At 44.3% G+C, this 19,330-nt stretch overlaps 1 pseudogene; it reads left to right on the top strand.

The window, feature by feature from the left end:
• The first annotated feature begins 2,006 nt into the window (after positions 1–2,006).
• LOC111974145 (uncharacterized) lies at positions 2,007–18,293 on the top strand (annotated as a pseudogene).
• The last annotated feature ends 1,037 nt before the right edge of the window (positions 18,294–19,330 follow it).

Consider the following 19,330-nt stretch of genomic DNA (forward strand, 5'->3'; position numbering starts at 1 on the left):
GGAATTGGGTTTACAGTTTGACCCCATCCCCTCCCTCCCGCCCATCTAGATGTGTGAAAGTTACTGTCTTTTTTGTAGGGAAGCTAATGATCCATCATGTATGACTTCCTGGAAGTATGTAAATGTAAAATGTTTAGTACCATAGCATTTTTGTATGTTCTTTAGTTATGTACTTAAATGTATACATTTACAAATTCGGCACATTTGGGCATACTCCTGGCAGACTTGATGCAAAATATTGTGTAGTGAGATCAGTCAAACTTTGCGGTACACTGCTGCCATCTTTTGGACAATCTAAATTACACATAGGCTCCTATCTTTAATGTATGGCCTTTCTTGCTTTTCAAAGATGATAATAACAAACTTTTTAAAATTGTTTATCTTTTACCAGATCTAATGTGGTGTTCTCCTACATTAATTTCACAGTTCCACAAACGTCAGTGTTTCTTTTCAAATGGTATCACAATATACATATTCTTGCTTCAGGACCTGAACTACAGGCAGTTAGATTTGGGTATGTAATATTCAGGCGAAAATTTTAAAATAGGATTTATTAAACATTGTATTATTGGATATGGTTTATATAGGCCTATTTCATACGTTCTGATGTGTTTATTAAATCTTTGTCTATCCTAAACGAGGACAGCATTTCTTGGCATGATCATCCATGAAAAGGTCATTTTTAAATGTTCAGTTTTATAACCCCAATTCTATATGTTTGTTCAACCACACTAATTGATTTAGGCAACCACCATCCTGTCCGGTGTCTCCGGCGCTTTTGACCTTTCAAGAGAAGAGGCTCGCGTTCGACAATGCACTGAGAGGGTTTAATCCATAATTAGGAATTAGAATACTAATTTAATAGGATCTCTGAACACGACCTATTAATATTTCATAACCGACAGAAGTTTGTTTGCTAAATCTGTAATGTGCATTTCACAGCCCTTTGTTCGTACCTATTTTTATTTATTTTTGCCACTGTTTCTAATCAAGCTACTTTTAGCTCATGGATAGAGTTGTAGGTAGACACGGGAGCCGTGATGGAGGCGAAGGGGCAGGTAGAGATGTTCGTTTAGCGCACTATGTAAGTGGACCACTACTTGGCAAAGCATAAAAGGAATCTGAAGTAGGGAAGCAAGAACAGATATAGGGGAGACGACAAAATTGCTTTGACAAAGACGGGTGTTTGATTTTGGTTCCAGGAATGTACAAGAAATAAGGATGATTGGCGTAACTATTGCCTTTTGTAGTGAGCCTGGATAATAGGCCTAAAAGTTAAAAAAAATCTGAATGCACTGGATAGTTAGCATTTTAGTGGACTTTTCAAGCTATTTTCCACATGTACTTTGAGAATGCTGCTAAGGATGCAAATATATTTTGCCCTTAGCATCCTTGGTAAGTAAGTTAGGCTACTTGCATTCTGCCAACTTTGATACGATAATAATTATAAAGCGAATTTACTTGTTTGAAGCATGCTATGTATTTGTTTTTTAGAGTTAATGTTTTTATTCGTCTTAAATGTAAGCTACTAGTTGGTGTATTAAATTGTATTATGGGGATGGTTTGCGATGCCGCGAGACCAGTGCGCTCATTGCCACGCACTGTATCAAGAAAAGGTCCCCCGGACGCCAGCGTGTTTGACAGAAACAGAAGAATTGATAGATCGAATACACGATTTATCCAACGAAAATCACGTTTATGCCAATGCCAGGAGCGGCATCAGCCCAGACAAACGTTTAGAGGACCCAAATGTCAGAACAGGTGGCACCATGTTAGAGGGCGTTGACTTGAGCGCTTATTATGGTGTCCTGGGTAGTGTATTTGCCATGTATAGACCACTAATAGAAGATGGGTTTATAGAAAACCTCCCTAAAACGTTTGTGTGCATTTTGTCTGGGAGAACGGACTGTGGCTTGGAGGCAGAATTGACAAAGACTGTATCACTTGAGCTTGGCAAACCGTGATGGAAATCACCATAAATATGATATCCACGTGCATCCAGAATGATGACACAGGTTTTGTACTGGAGGTGTGCCAATGCTACCTTTCTGAATGAACTGCTCTGTAATAGTGCTACTGTATGTGTTGGAGAATACTGCACTGTCTCCCTTAACTCTCCACCCACCAACCTGCCTGTGGTGTTCAGCATCCCAGACTGGTGCAACTATGATAAGTGGAGCAAGGTGCTGGTGGACCCGTCAATGGTGAAGCTCTGCTGGCAACACGACCAGATGGGTTTTAATAAGAACGTGTGCTGCAACATGCCCCTGTTTGAGAAGCTCACCTTAGAGCCCCAGAACGAGTGGCTCATGTCTGTCTGTGTCAACAAGGAGACCAAGGACATCCTGCCCCAGGTGTGCCAATATCTGACTGGAACAAGTCCATCATTGTAGACATGACTGACCTGGCTCTCTGTGCTGAGCTGGACTCTCTGAACTTCACTCAGGTGTGCGCCAACGCCACGGTGCTACCCCACTCTTCCACCTGGACAATACATGGCTATTGGCGTATTGTGCTAACCACACTGGCCCTGGGGGTGGAGGGGGAAAAGGAGGAGGCCTGATAGGGTTTAAGCCAGTAGAACAATGCCAGTACCACAGCTGGGCAGTGGCACTTCCTGACGCCGCTCTCCTGGCCCTGTGTTGGGACTACGACCAGGCCAACTTTGCCTCATCCGTCTGCACCAACAATGGCCTCCTCTCCCTGCTCACCAAGGAGCACTCCAGCCTGTGGGTGGGCACGCTCTGCACCAACTACACCAAAGGAAACCGCCAGGGCAAAACCAACAGCGCCTCCACAGACTCCCAGCCCTGCCTGGTCAGAGACATTGTGAGGAGGCTGAACTGGACTTGTACTGCCGACTTCAGCCCAGCCTGTCAGCCAGGCTCCAGTCAGACGCAGGTTCTGCTGCTGCGCTGCGGGGTGGAGGCCCTGCAGCCTCGCTTGGAGGGGCTCCTGACCACACATATGGCCTCTGTGGTTGACCAGGCCACCAGTGTGACTGTGGTGCTGTTGGTGGCCCTGGAGGAGAGCCAGATGATGTCCCTACGTGTGACTGAAAACATCCGCTTCAATGTGCTGAAGTCTGTGGTGCTCTATGTGGAGAGGGAGACCAACCTTGACAACAAGAGGGTCCTGCTGTAGTGCTTTGGGGTAGGTGGGCTGGGCAGACTTTATCTGCAGATAAAGAATTCCAACATTGTGTGTATTGTAAACTGCTACATTGAACAGTCCTGAATGAATGGTGGTCATCTATACATTTCCCTCAGGTCACAAGGCCTGTGCGTCTCCTTGTGGACTGCACAAGATTTGCCAGTTCTTGCTGTGAGATGCTACCCCACTCTTCCACCAAGGCACCTGCAAGTTCCCGGACATTTCTGGGGTTTGGATGTACCGACCCTGTGCAGGTGATGTTACACGTGGTCTGCCAATGCGAGAACGATCAGGTGTCCGTCCTGTCTCTGTAGTGCTGTCTTACAGTACGGACATTGCAATTTATTGCCCTAGCCACATCTGCATGCCTCCTTGCAGCATGCCTAAGGCAAGTTCACGCAGATGAGCAAGGACCCTGGGCATCTTTCTTTTGGTGTTTTTCTGAGTCAGTAGAAAGGACTCTTTAGTGTCCTAAGTTTTTGTAACTGTGACCTTAATTGTAAGCTGTTAGTGTCTTAACGACCATTTCACAGGTGCATGTTCATTAATTGTTTATGGTTAATTGAATAAGCATGGGAAACAGTGCTTAAACCCTTTACAATGAAGATCTGTGAGGTTATTTGGATTTTTACGAATTATCTTTGAAAGACAGGGTCCTGAAAAAGGGACGTTTCATTTTTTTGCTGAGTTTATATCAATTACCATGAAGGCTATTGTGTCAACAGATGGTGTACACAGTTTCACACCTGTCATTGATAGGGGACATTAAATCTCTTCCTCTGGATGAGATTAACTGGCTGACATTGATGTGATTGAATGACAAGCCAACACTAATCACATATGTTTATTGTTGTTGATACTGTGTTGTTGCTGTTGTCCATCTTGATTTGTTTACCTTTAACCATTCAAGCTTGAAGATTTGTTTGTTTTTCCATAACAGAAAGTACTGACCAGTTTGATGCAAACAGGAAGACATGTGACCAATGATGGATTTTTCCTCATCAAGGTGACAGAAGTAGGACTGATGTTTATTAGGTCTTTTTACATTTGTGACTGGTAATATAGGTACTAACAAATACTCCCCTACGTATTTATTTGGCCAGTGAAGCTAAAACGTTTAATTTTGCTCTATACTCCAACATTTTGGATTTGAGATCAAACTTTTTATGGGGTGACAGTACAGAATGTCCCCTTTTTATTTCAGTGTATTTTCAAACATATCTGTTTTACCGTTTAGAAGTAAAAGCACTTAATGTATTTTTGAGGACAAAAATGTAGTGTTTGGTCCCATATTCCTAGCACGCAATGCGTAGCATCATGGTAGAATCCACATTTAATGTAGAAGTGTTCAGAAACATATATTCTTATTGACAATAAAACTGACTCCAAAATGACACAATAGATTATTTACCATTCATTTCTATTGGGCACAACATAATCCGAAACACAACCAAAACAAAATGCATCTAAAAAGTGTGTAGAGTCAAAAGCTTGATGTAGTCATTGCGTGCTAAAAATATGGCACCAAATACGAAAGTTGACACTCACGAACACATGTTTTGCTCTACGACGCCAACAAGCCTCACAACACTCGTCTGAAGGTAACCAGTTTAAAAATAAATCATAATAATTTCTCTCAGATATAGGACAGACACTTCAAAACATACTTCCGTTTGATAGTCAAAATAATTATGTTTTGCCGTGTATGAATATGTTACTCAATGTGTTTCTATGGGCTAATAGCAGTAAGGCCAAATTCAATCTTAAAAATATTTTTGGGGTTACCTACAGGGGTTCTAAAATTCAAAATAAAATAGCTAAATGATCCTTGGTAGACCATCTTAAAACAATTCCATAAGTTAGCTTTGTAGAAAGCTTTGTAGGTATGAGTATTTGTTAGGTAGAGATTTTTTAGTTTGTTTATCATTTATTGTTACTTGGTGACAGTTTTTGTTATGATATTCTTGTCTGGCTTATGGGTGTTTGGTTTTCGTATGTGGTGTGATTCTGTTACAGGAGTATTTCCGTATCCCTCTGGCCAATCTGAGGGCAGTGCTGAGTGCAGTGGATATCACCACAGTCAGACAGATACTGCAGTACTTCAGCAGGAACCAGGGAACATTGCAGGTAATACAACACCCTTCATATCAGTTGTCCTCTTAGACAGGTCTTCCATGGAAAATACTGAGGTCACTTGACCTCAATGGGACAACCTGATTTGAATAAATTTTTATAAAATGTAGCGCAACCTTTTCAGCTCTATGTTCACACAGGATAATCACTTAACCTCTCTCTCTGTCCCAGCTTACAGATGACTACCTAGGCACCATGGTATCTGTGCTTTTCCATACCCACTTGGTCAGGGACGGGAGCTTCTTTCCTGAACTGGTACCCCTACTTGCCCTGGTCAGCCCTGCAGACATCCAGTCACTGCCCCCCTTACAGACCAACCTCATTGTGTAAGTTAAGTAGGCTTCTGATACAAGTCATCATGAGTCAAGATGTCCTTGCATGTTGGTTTCTGCATTATAGATGTACATATAGTACTGAATGGCTATAGAATTCTTATTATTCTAGAATCAAAGGTCATGGACTTGCGCAGTTAATTACCCCCTCTATTCAGAGACAGACTCCCAACATTGGAGTCATTTTCTATTTAAACTACTGCTTTGGCCTTCATTTATATTGGGTCATTTGAGTCTCTGAATGAGATGTGCTTTCCCAGTCATGTTTTGCTCTCTGCTTTTTGTTCAGGTTAACAGGTATGTCCTACATTCCTCTATGCTCGCTCTCTCTATCTTCAGGAGAAATACCATCAACAGCAACATCAGGAGCCTGTCGGTGAAGCAGCGCAGGGCCTTTGGGAGGTGGTACAGCCGAGCCCTCAGCTCCCTCAACATGACAGCCGGCAGCCCCTCCTTCATCAGGGTCACTGGTAACCTGATCGTCTACCTGCCCTGTCACAGCTTCCAGCACCTCTCACCTGCTCAGGTCACAGACACGACACCTCTCTGTGAAACCAGAGCCGCCACAGCCAGGCAGTCGTCGGTGGTCTCCATTGTGTCCATAGCCAATGTTCAATAAGTAAACAGAATGCATGAATTAAGGTTGGCTATGTGAAGAATAGTGAGTGATCTTTCAATGCTTAAAATGTGAATATGATCGTTGCATGTAACTGTCTTGCTCAAAGATCCACTTGTAGCCAAATTTCAACCTCCTGGCAGAAGCAACTAGGTGTTTGGCTTAGATGTCCTGGTCACTGGCATACCACAGCCTCCTGCAGCTCCCGCAATAATTGGAGGAAATTAGCTTTAAAAATGCAAAATAGCATGGTATTAGCTATAAAACTGCAAAGAAAAATCTGATTTGCCCCATGGCAAAATGTGTTGAATTGTAGGAAGTTAGCTATTTTCCCCCATAAGAAATGCTTAGACCTTTCACAGACCTTGCTGAGTGCCCCACGAAACTGTGGTACGCCACTGGTCCTGGTACTGGGTTAAGTTTATTAAGTCGTTGACCTTAAAGGTCCAGTGCAGTTAAAATTCCTGTGTTTTTTATCATATTGTATAACAGCTGATAAAACATACACTGTAAAAATGTGTGAACGTGATCAGGGTTAGTTCCTGACAGTTGCTGGTTAAAATACAATCAGGTGACATTTTATCCCCCTTTTGAGAAAAAAAATTATATTACTATTATAAACAATCTATTTCTCTGAGCACTGTGCAAAATTGTACTTGTATACAGTGCAAAAGAGTATACGTTTAGGCCAATACGTTTTCATTGTCTTAATTTCAAACGGTATACAGTGCGTTTTCATCATTGTGCACGGTAAACCAGAGTTGAGTGGTGTTTCTTCTCTCCTAGCTGTTGGATGGAATGGATGTGTTGCTGATGAACACCCTAAGCCTGATTGCCCCCCATCTATCTTCAGAGCTCGTGCTGCTAGGCGACCTAAACTGGAACATGCTTAACACCCCAGCCATCCTACAATCTAAGCTTGATGCCCTCAATCTCACACAAATTATCAATGAACCTACCAGGTACCACCCCAAAGCCGTAAACACGGGCACCCTCATAGATATCATCCTAACCAACTTGCCCTCTAAATACACCTCTGCTGTTTTCAACCAAGATCTCAGCGATCACTGCCTCATTGCCTGCATCCGTAATGGGTCAGCGGTCAAACGACCTCCACTCATCACTGTCAAACGCTCCCTGAAACACTTCAGCGAGCAGGCCTTTCTAATCGAACTGTCCGGGGTATCCTGGAAGGATATTGATCTCATCCCGTCAGTAGAGGATGCCTGGTTATTGTTTTTAAATTCCTTCCTCACCATCTTAAATAAGCATGTCCCATTCAAGAAATTTAGAACCAGGAACAGATATAGCCCTTGGTTCTCTCCAGACCTGACTGCCCTTAACCAACACAAAAACATCCTATGGCGTTCTGCATTAGCATCGAACAGCCCCCGTGATATGCAACTTTTCAGGGAAGCTAGAAAACAATATACACAGGCAGTTAGAAAAGCCAAGGCTAGCTTTTTCAAKCAGAAATTTGCTTCCTGCAACACAAACTCAAAAAAGTTCTGGGACACTAAAGTCCATGGAGAATAAGAACACCACCTCCCAGCTGCCCACTGCGCTGAGGACAGGGAACACTGTCACCACTGATAAATCCACTATAATTGAGAATTTCAATAAGCATTTTTCTACGGCTGGCCATGCTTTCCACCTGGCTACCCCCTTACCGCGGTCAACAGCACTGCACCCCCCACAGCAACTCGCCCAAGCCTCTCCCATTTCTCCTTCTCCCAAATCCAGTCAGTTGATGTTCTGAAAGAGCTGCAAAATCTGGACCCCTACAATCACCCGGCTAGACAATCTGGACCCTTTCTCTCTAAAATTATCTGCCGAAATTGTTACAACCCCTATTACTAGCCTGTTCAACCTCTCTTTCGTGTCGTCTGAGATCCCAAGATTGGAAAGCAGCTGCGGTCTATCCCCTCTTCAAAGGGGAGGACACTCTTGACCCAAACTGCTACAGACCTATATCTATCCTACCCTGCCTTTCTAAGTCTTCGAAAGCCATGTCAACAAACAGATTAACCGACCATTTCGAATCCCACCATACCTTCTCCGCTATGCAAATTCTGGCTGTCATGGTGTGGTACCTCAGCCACGCTCAAGTCCTAATATATAACCGCCATCGAAAGAAACAATACTGGGCAGCCGATTCATTTGACCCGGCCAAGGCTCTTCTGACTCTGTCAATGCACCACAGCTTCCTAGCGGTCATATCTCTCTTTCTATATTTTTGTCTTTGCGGTGCACCAAACTTCGCAAACAGTGTTGAAAGGCCAAATCGAGAGCCGGCTCTTCGCAGCTCCAGTTGTGGGGCCACGGGTAGCGGGGACCGAACCGCAGTCGCTGGACAGCAAGGAGGTGCGCCTGGGCTGGGTGGTAGCCCGAGCACCCTTATCTGCAGATTACGCCAGCGCGAGACGTTGCTTGGTCTAGCGCGAGGACACCTGGTAACACAACCCCTCCGACTGCAAGCCAACAACGCCGCCTGGCCTCCAAATGCGACGAAAACAAGGAAAACCTAAAGACAACTCTGCACACCACTTCGCGGCCTGCACCGGCACCCCCCGGCCAAACATGTCAACGCTGTCCGCGGAGCCGGTGTCACTGGAAATATGGGACAACTTACATAAGACCTAGTTGTCTGCGGAACGGTGTACTCGAACAACGGCACTGTCCAGACACACAAGCCAAGTGCCCTAAACGAAATCGAAGATTCTGCCTATGCGGGCAAATAAGCATCTGGCACGTTGGCGCCAAATGACCTTCTGCGGCGTCTCTCGACACGAGTCCTCGACCTTTCTCGAGCAGGCACAAAAATGATGCCGCCAATCACATCGTACCAAGGATAAGCGGAGGAGCTATGGCATGCACAGGCCAGCCGGCCACCAAAGCTTGTAGTGGTTGATATGGGTGTGTGCGACCCGACCAGCGGTGCCTAGTCGTCGTGTACGCGTGCCGGATCGCCCTCGCTTCAGTATCGCGTTGCCCAAATTCGCGCATGTGTGTGCGTGTCATTCGGAACAAACCCCTGCGAGGGAAAGATCCCCCCCGGTTCTTATGCTGCACCGCGTGGTCACGAGACGCACCCCACCATCACTGTGCTTGCAGTCGTTGTGTGTTTCACTATCTTTCTTAATACGCCGTCTATCCTCATATTACTCTATCCACTTCTCTTGATCAACTCTATCTCTTCCACTTCTCTATCATAACTATATCCCATCTTCAATCGTCTCTATAACCATATACATCATTCTATATTATCACCAACGTGAACGCCCGCACGTTGTTAGCGGCGACGAACCACGGCAGATTTGCAGCTACATAGACGCCACCAGGACATATTTTTCCATCCAGCTCGAAAGTTAGCACACATTCCTCCACTTGAGTGGAGATCGAATCTGAACGCGGGTCCCCGTATTATTCGCTCCGATCAGATAATACGTGCGACGTGCTTATCCGATGCCACGCAAAAGTCGTACCCAGTGCCAGGGTTGGACTGCTCTAGGGCTATAGATTTATCCGCGCACCTCACTGTGCCGGTCCCGTGTCGGAGGTCCGGCGATCCGTCCACGGAGCGCACCAATGTGCCCACAGATATAGCCTCGACCAAGAGCTGTAGCAGTACGAGACGGGGGTAAACTTGCGCTCATATCTTCCTTGCTACCCTTCATGGAGTGGGATGATTACATATTCTCTCAACGTGCGTAGGTGCGGTCCCCATGCGGCCCAAAGTTGTGAAAAGGATGTTTTGCGCATACCGTGCGCCACTAATATTTTAAACGAATTATTAAGCACTTCACTACTCTAGAAATTTTTGTGTGTGTGCTGTGGGCTTTGATGGTACGTCTCTGCTAAATCTACATGCGAAACCACTGCTTCTCTCCACTTCTCTCCTATCTCTTCCACCTTCACCACTTCCAAATCTATTTTATTCATACTATTAACTTCCCTCCTTATTTACAACCTCCTATACCACACATAACATATTATGTTTAGAGGCATGTACAATGATTTGATCCAAATGTGTCATGTAATCCGCTCCTACTCTTCAAAATTATCTTTCAAATCAATAACTATTGACGTAATTCGCACTTCAACTGTCTACACCTTTCCCTCTCATCCTATCTTATGAACTAACATCAACTATATCTTCTTGCACTCGAATCAGAACCAACTCTCCATATGTATATCACTTTCTTCTGGACTACCATTACCTCACTCGCTCCCAATCTTGCCTCCTCTATTATTCTTTATCATCTATCTACACATTCTTCTCTTTCCTGTACTCTAGATCCCCATATCCATACTATCAGAACATCACGTATCCTATCAACTCTACTACTAAGCAATACTATCCACTCCAAACATTATTTCTATATCATATTCATATCTATCTAACCTATCTCACCATCTATCCCACACTCAATCCTTTTCCCACAACTCTCATATCACATCTACTCTATGCATATATATACAATCCCTATATTTTTCTCTATATCTAATCCATCCTATTTCTCTACTCTTATCTGCACTAGAACACATCTCCTGCCAAAGAGACCTGCCAATAGGCAGCAGCGGAAACAAAAACAGCAAAAAAACAACCTACATAACACGACACAACATTAGGATTAAACAGAACACTAAAAAATCACATACAGTACCAACAAGCTACATTATACATTAAAAAACACTAAAACATCATGACTACTATATAATTATCTCCTCTACCACCACTCTCTCTCCATATCTCTATCTATATAATCCACACTAACCCATCATACCATTCGCATACATTCTATACTATTTATCCATAATACTCTCCAATCTATCCTCTACCACTTCATCTATATCATCTTTTTATCACAAGTAACTTTATAAAACCATTTTTTTTACATTCCATTTACATACTATTCTTAACTTCCTCTCTCTTTGTACTCTTATAATGGCAACACCGCCAATCAGAATGAATAATTATATTTATTACTGACCTGACTAAAAAGAACAGAGATGAAGCTAATGGCATTACCCAATATCTCTACTATAAATCATCTAATGTAAAGTACCACTCCTTCTACCATAAACCAGGTTAAGCCTTACGCCAAGTGCATGATCACCAGCCACCGCGTAGAAAATCACAATGATGTGTAACATTCTGATCTTTAAAAATGAACCTACGCTGGCGATGATTAACTAAATCAAGTCTCTCCAAGCTAGTGGCTGAGGCCTGGCCATAATATCTTATATATACTAATACCATATATTATACTCTCACCTCCTCGCTTCATAGACCAACGCCTCAATCACCTCTAACCAAGAAAGCGATCCAACTACTCGTTACAATCTTAAGATATCCTCCGATATCACACTCAGCTCGCACCGCTCTCACTCTACTGATCGCAGCGAGCGACATGCGAGCGACTACGCACCACCACGAAGCTAATCTCCAGAGCCTCGTGCGCAACATACCCGGACACAGATCAAGCCACAAACTCTAAAAGAAAACATATCTCTCGTAAAACTAACTAACCATCCATCATACATGACGACGCTCTATAATCCCAACAGCTATCTTATCGCACAGACAGGAAACCGACAACGATCCCTTAGGACGCAAATCGACAATCTATTCCTCAACTAATTCAATACGACTAGCAATCTACCATATATCTCTCACCTCTACTCTGGTCTACACATATCCTCTTAAACTCTATATAACTCAACAATCACTCACCCAACTATCCTACTACATCTATCTATACAACACATACTATACCTCAATCACTCTTTACTCTACTATACCTCATCTATATCCTATTATACATTACTACTACTTATCTCTATCTATATCACTCCAAATCTCTTCATACTAAACATACACAACTCACCAACTCCATACACTCTCTAACTCAATCATTCTATATCTACCCTACTCATCTACTTCACACTATACCACAAATTACTCACTAACACTACCACCTATATACTCTACATTTATATAATCTACTTCATTTCCTAACAAACATATCTTTTAACCCCAGACCAGATGACCCACCCCAAACCGGTCATGCTGGAGATGTTGCAGGCAGCAGAACGTTCTCCACGGCGTCTCCAGACTCTGTCACGTCTGTCACATGTGCTCAGTGTGAACCTGCTTTCATCTGTGAAGAGCACAGGGCGCCAGTGGCGAATTTGCCAATCTGTGTTCTCTGGCAAATGCCAAACGTCCTGCACGGTGTTGGGCTGTAAGCACAACCCCACCTGTGGACGTCGGGCCCTCATACCACCCTCATGGAGTCTGTTTCTGACCGTTTGAGACAGACACATTGACATTTGCTCTGGAGGTCATTTTGCAGGGCTCTCTGGCAGTGCTCCTCCTCTCCCTACAAAGGCGAGGTAGCGGTCCTGCTGCGGGTTGTTGCCCTCCTACGGCCTCCTCCACGTCTCCTGATGTACTGGCCTGTCTCTCTGGCACCTCCATGCTCTGGACACTACGCTGACAGACACAGCAAACCTTCTTGCCACAGCTCGCATTGATGTCCATCCTGGAACGCGCTACCTGAGCCACTTGTGTGGGTTGTAGACTCTCTCTCATGCTACCACAAGTGAAAGCACCGCCAGCATTCAAAAGTGACCAAAAACATCAGCCAGGAAGCATAGGAACTGAGAAGTGGTCTGTGGTCACCACCTGCAGAACCACTCCTTTATTGGGGGTGTCTTGCTAATTGCCTATAATTTCCACCTGTTGTCTATTCCATTTGCACAACAGCATGTGAAATTTATTGTCAATCAGTGTTGCTTCCTAAGTGGACAGTTTGATTTCACAGAAGTGTGATTGATTGGAGTTACATTGTTTGTTTAAGTCGCCTTCTATTTTTTTGAGCAGTGTAATATATATAACACACTAAAATCTAAAACTGACAGTAATGTACATCGTACCAGCTCCTTCCTGGCCTCAAAAAAAAACGAGCCTTATGCCGGTAATACAATCCTATTTTCAGCTTGAGCTTCCTTATCAAGTTCACAGCACAGTGAAGCTCAGCTATCATCAACCCACACACCTAATATTTGTACACTTTAACGCTCTATAGTATGTCCGACCAATGTAGCAATGCATTATAACATGCCGGCAGTTTAAAATCCATGCATTTGTTTTACCCGATTTAGAATCAGCTTTAAATCATACAGATTCTGTATGATGTTAAATGCTCTTTGGCATTCAAAAGCAAAAATAAACTACTACCACCTGAATAAAGAACAGAAGTAACTAATCTATGGTTGAATGTCTCTGTTTGCACTTTGTGTGATCCTGTTGTAAAATATGTGTGTGTGTTGGTGCTTGTGACCATCCCTCTTCAATCTCCAGCTTGTTCCTGAATGGGATGAGCTTCATCTCCTCCTCTTTCTCCTCGCCGCCCGAGTGTCTCAGCTCTCCCTTCTTGCCCTGGCTGGGTGTGACTTCCTGCAGAGCTCTGCCAATCCCAGCTCAGCCCTGTGCTGACAGCCCTGGCCTCTGTGCCCTTCACTCCTGCACAGGTAGAAGATCGTCACAAGCATCCTCATCAGAGAGAGAGCTCTAATGGAGCACCTTCTGTTTGGTTTTCAATCCTGATTTGGTTTCTCTCAGTGTGCCCGGCTTCAAGTAACAGAGGGTGGGATGATTATGGGTTAGAATGGGGGTTGGTTTATTAGGGCTTTGTGACCCGTACAACAGCAATGCAGCAGTCTACCCAGGTGAGGTGAGGGGGTTCTGGAGGTCCCCTTTGAGCAGAAGTACAAACTAACCCCACATTTTCAAGTGCCTGCCCACGCTGCTGCCTCCATGGCCATAAGGGGCTCATACAATGGAATGGTAGGGTGGGGAAACAGAAAGCAAATAAAGCTTTTGTTTTGAGCCTAGTGATTTTCTTCATTTCCCAAGTAGTTTCCCTTCAATTATACAGATATAATAAAAGAGAAGACCAGTCATAATGATTTGTTCCATCTTCTTTTTGTGATTCTTCTTAGGCCAGTGTAATTGTGGACAAAGTGTCTCTAAACAACAGTATTATTTCTGTTTTTGAAGGACATGGCTTTCGTTTCAAAAAGGTCAACAGGGTTGTATTGTCTCAGATATGTATGCTAGATTTGATCTCTGTTTCAGTTTAATGCTTCTGCATAGTAATAGTCCATTCTGAGCCAGCTGGCCCAAAGCCTATGGCAGCCTGGCCAGGGGTGACTCAAGGACACACACTATCACCATGGCAAACCACACAACCCTGCCAAGATGTGTGTTTCCTACTTCATTATACACCAGATGACTCTCTTCCTGTATTAGCTTATATCTAATAGCTGTATATGTTACAAAGACAAGGACAATTTGTCAGATCTTTTGTATCTAGTTTCATTTAACAGATGATTTTTGCATTATTAAAGTGAATTTTGAATGATGAGTTAGAATAGATCTGTCTTTCTTCTCCTATCTTCCTCCTCCATTCCCCCCCCCCAACCCCCCCCACAGCACACAACACACACTCTCATATCCCAACCTTCCCTTCTCACTCTCTCTTTTCTGCTCTCTCTCCCTCCTTGTGGCCCTTCTAACTGGCTCTGCTGGGGCAGCTGCAGAAGCTGGGCTCTCTGGTGAGTGGGGTGAAGGTTGAGACTCTGTGGAACTTGCCCTCTGACATCCTGCTGTTCTCGCTGCCTGACATCGTCCTGCACACGCCCGGGCTCAACCCCCCACAGGCCAACACCATCACCACCAAACTCTGGGTACGGCCTTAGAGGGACACACCGACACTGACCCCCATCCTCACAAACAGCGACATGCTCACTCATACTAAATGAAGACAATCGACAAGGTACACAGTAACATGGCTTCGGCAGTAAGCTGCTACTCTTGGCTCAGTGGGAGGTATGTTTACAAGGCTCTGTCAGTATGCATGCAGTATGCATCCATAACCAATGGAGAGTGAATGGAAAGGAGGAGAGCAAGGTGGAGTGTAGAGTGACACCACAGCTGGCATGCCCAGGTGTACCCCAGACTCCTTGCCCTGCCTGACAGTAAGATAGGGGTGCTGTGGCCCTGTGCCAGCTGGAGCTGTATGCTCCATAAGGACCAGAGCCAGGTATAGACTGACACACTGGGCAGGCTCAGAATTGGGCTGTTTCTTAGAGAGGAGGTGCCAACTATGTATGAATGAGGTCACTCTGAGACGTTTGTAATTACCCGTCTTTTCTGTTCCCCCGAGTAATTTTTTTATGGTTTGTGAACATGTATTTACATTCCACCAACATATTGTCTGTACCGATAGTGTCTGTCAGAAGCCTATTTAGTCACCATTGAAATCCACTTTATATCTACGTGTTTATCTTTGAATTGGTGTTTAGTCACTATACTGTCTGTGTTGACCTTTGTCCAGGGCTCACCAGAGGTGACTGGCTGGTTGGATAAGGTGGAGCCCCTGCTTCCCACCAACAGGACCTTGGCAGGAAGACAGGCCTGGAACACAAAGCAGGTAACATCTATGAGCTGACTCATGTCCTCTCTGCTCCAGCAATACCTGTTACCTGCAAGTCGTTTTCAAGGGGATACAATTCATGTATATAAGTATAGGAACATCTATCTATCCCTAAATACTTAGTGATTTTATTCACCCAATGAAATGTAGAGATTTGAAAAGGATTTCTGAGTGTGTGTCTAGAGATGTCAGCATGTTACGCAATGTGGGTCTCTCCTGTGTCATGCAGAGGTGTGTATGACACGGTCTTGATTAGATGTTAAATAATTAACCATCAGTGGAGAGGTCGGCCTGTTGTACAACCCCTGCCCTCACTGTTTAAATAGGCTATTCTATGTTCTGAACACACACAGCGTATCTGTGACTGTCAACACACACACACACACACACATGTCACTATGTGGTGGTGTCTCAGACGGGTGATGGCCCTGCTGCTAGCCTAGCGCTGGTCTGGTCTGTTTCACCACACTGGCCATGAAAGCTGCCCTATAATCCCCTGTCTGTTGCTACTAATGGGCTTGAGGGCGGCCTGCCAGCACCATTAAATCACAGCTCCCTCATCCTGCATGTTTATGCACACTGAAGTGGCAAAGCACAACATTACTGTGCTACTGGATTACTACACACCTCGAAACACTCAAACCGTATTCCAAAACCGCAAATCACCTCTATAGCACTGCAGGGTATTCTCTCTCTGGCTTTCTCTACGTGTGTAGGGAGATGGTTTGTGATCAATACTAATGATCGCTTCTGGTTTCTTTTCCCAGGCTAAAACTCTTTATAAAGAAGCAGTGAAGACCATGCCCTATCTTTCCACTGAGACGTTTCTGTGAGTGCATGTCTATGTCAACATGGCTGCAGTGGATTTATTACTAACCTCTTGTGAATGTGCTCCCATTCATATTTGTAWTCTATTTTGTCTCTCTGGTTATACAGTGCCCTTGGAAGCATTGCTCGAGGTGTAAGCTGCACATCCCTGCGACAGCTCTTCCGGGACAAGCCAWCATTTTCCTCAATGCGGAGTGTCCTTGCATTCATGAATAAGCAGTCTGTTCCTCTCCATTCCTCACTGGTAGAAGATGCAAATACTTAACCATATTCCTTTGAGCCAGTTAATTGAGTTAACAGTGGAACCATGCCAGATGTCAGGTATAAAGATAGCTGTTATATAAGTGTAATTGACGACCCTCATGCTTTTGTCTTGACTTACAGAAAAAGTGCATCATCGAGGAGCTGTACTACTTTGACTTCTGAGCTGCTGGGAGAGTTTGGCGCGCAGATCGCTCTGGCCCTGCCGTGAGTCGGTCTTACTGCCATTAATCATCACTACAGATGGTTTGAGCATCAACAATGCATCACTGTCAACTTTGTGTGTGTGTACATGCTCTTGTCTGTGTGCATTTGCAGGGTGAGCACTATTAAGAAGTTCCCTGCTGACATGATGGATACTTTCAGGAAGATGATTGAGAAGGACTCCCATCATTTCCTGCTCCTACCCAGTACAAAACAGGATATTCTGGTGGACAGGATGGAGCAGAGACTTGTCAGTACCCTCTCCTGTACCCCATTACTGCCAACACATTAAGCCTGGGGTTTAACTTTAGTGTCTTCGATTTGAAATCTTTATGTTGAAAATAATCTACAGGTATAAATCGAAAATGTTCTCTCCCCCAGGGCATGTACACAGGAGAGTTCACTGAGGGTGAGTTCCGTTCACTGGGCATCATGGCGACCTATGTAGTGGATGAGGTGTTTGTGCAGCTGGTGCGGAGCTTCTTTGTGGAGAGCCTGGAGTTCCTCTAGGAGTTCTGCTATAACAGCAGCAAGAGGGACATCGTCGCACAGATCCTACAGGAGCCAGGCAACTTCGGGTACTGTAGCACCCTCTTAAACAACCACCCCACATTACAGCACACACCCCATTTAACCTTTCGTGATAACTCCTCTGTCTCCTCACGTCAAATGAAAAATGAGCCTTTTTGTGCGCTCTTAGCCCCGTTCAGAACTGGACCCCTGAGACACTCAATCAAGTGGACAGATTATTATTTTTCTTCCTTCCCAAAGAGACGCTGCAGCAGATTCCCCAGGTGCGTTTCCTGCTTTACTTTTCCCTCAGTCTTTAACACATCTATTTCCATTATTTATATAAGGTTAGTTCCTTTGCAATTGATTTGACCATTGTCATGATTCATTAATTTGGGTGTCCTTAAAGTTATTGAGAGATGTTACAATTGCTACACGACATCAGGAAAGGATGGATTTGTAAAAGAATCCTGCAGGTGTCCACTGACAGGACTCCTAGAGTTGTCCAGGTGCTATGCTCCCCTGGCCTGTTGGCCCCTAGTCAGGCTGATGACCCAGGGGCGTAAAGTGAGGCTGTTTCTGAGTCAGCGCCAGTGGGAGTCGGGTGCTGTCGGAGCCCTCTGCATTCAGGGCCGGGACCAGGTTGAACAGACACAGCTGTTTGAGAGGCAGCAGTTTGTTCTTCAGTGCTTCCTGGGTTTTCTCAAAGTGGGGCAGGTCACACGAGAGTGCCACTCTGTCTCACATTGAGACCTCTGTCTTACAGTTGAAGTCGGAAGTTTACATACACCTTAGCCAGATACATTTAAACTCAGTTTTTCACAATTCCTGACATTTAATCCTAGTAAAAATTCCCTGTCTTAGGTCAGTTATGATCACCACTTTATTTTAAGAATGTGAAATGCCAGAATAACAGTAGAGTGATTTATTTAAGCTTTTATTTCTTTCATCACATTCCCAGTGGGTCAGAAGTTTACATACACTCAATTAGTATTTGGTAGCATTGCCTTTAAATTGTTTAACTTGGGTCAAACGTTTCGGGTAGACTTCCACAAGCTTCCCACAATAAGTTGGGTGAATTTTGGCCCATTCCTCCTGACAGAGCTGGTGTAACTGAGTCAGGTTAGTAGGCCTCCTTGCTCGCACACGCTTTTTCAGTTCTGACCACAAATTTTCTATAGGATTGAGGTCAGGGCTTTGCGATGGCCACTCCAATACCTTGACTTTGTTGTCCATAAGCCATTTTGCCACAAATTTGGAAGTATGCTTGGGGTCATTATCCATTTGGAAGACCCATTTGCGACCAAGCTTTAACTTCCTGAATGATGTCTTGAGATGTTGCTTCAATATATCCACATAATTTCCCTACCTTATGATGCCATCTATTTTGTGAAGTGCACCAGTCCCTCCTTCAGCAAAGCACCCCCACAACATGTTGCTGCCACCCCCGTGCTTCACGGTTGGGATGGTGTTCTTCAGCTTGCAAGCATCCCCCTTTTTCCTCCAAACATAACGATGGTCATTATGGCCAAACAGTTCTATATTTGTTTCATCAGACCAGAGGACATTTCTCTTAAAAGTACAATCTTTGTCCCCATGTGCAGTTGCAAACCGTAGTCTGGCTTTTTTATGGCAGTTTTGGAGCAGTTGCTTCTCAAGTTAGCGGGCTTTCAAGTTATGTCGTAATAGGACTCGTTTTACTGTGGATATAGATACTTTTGTACCTGTTTCCTCCAGCATCTTCACAAGGTCCTTTGCTGTTTTTTTGGGATTGATTTGCACTTTTC

Source organism: Salvelinus sp. IW2-2015, linkage group LG15 (assembly GCF_002910315.2).
Source record: "Salvelinus sp. IW2-2015 linkage group LG15, ASM291031v2, whole genome shotgun sequence".
Classification (NCBI taxonomy): Eukaryota; Metazoa; Chordata; class Actinopteri; order Salmoniformes; family Salmonidae; genus Salvelinus; species Salvelinus sp. IW2-2015.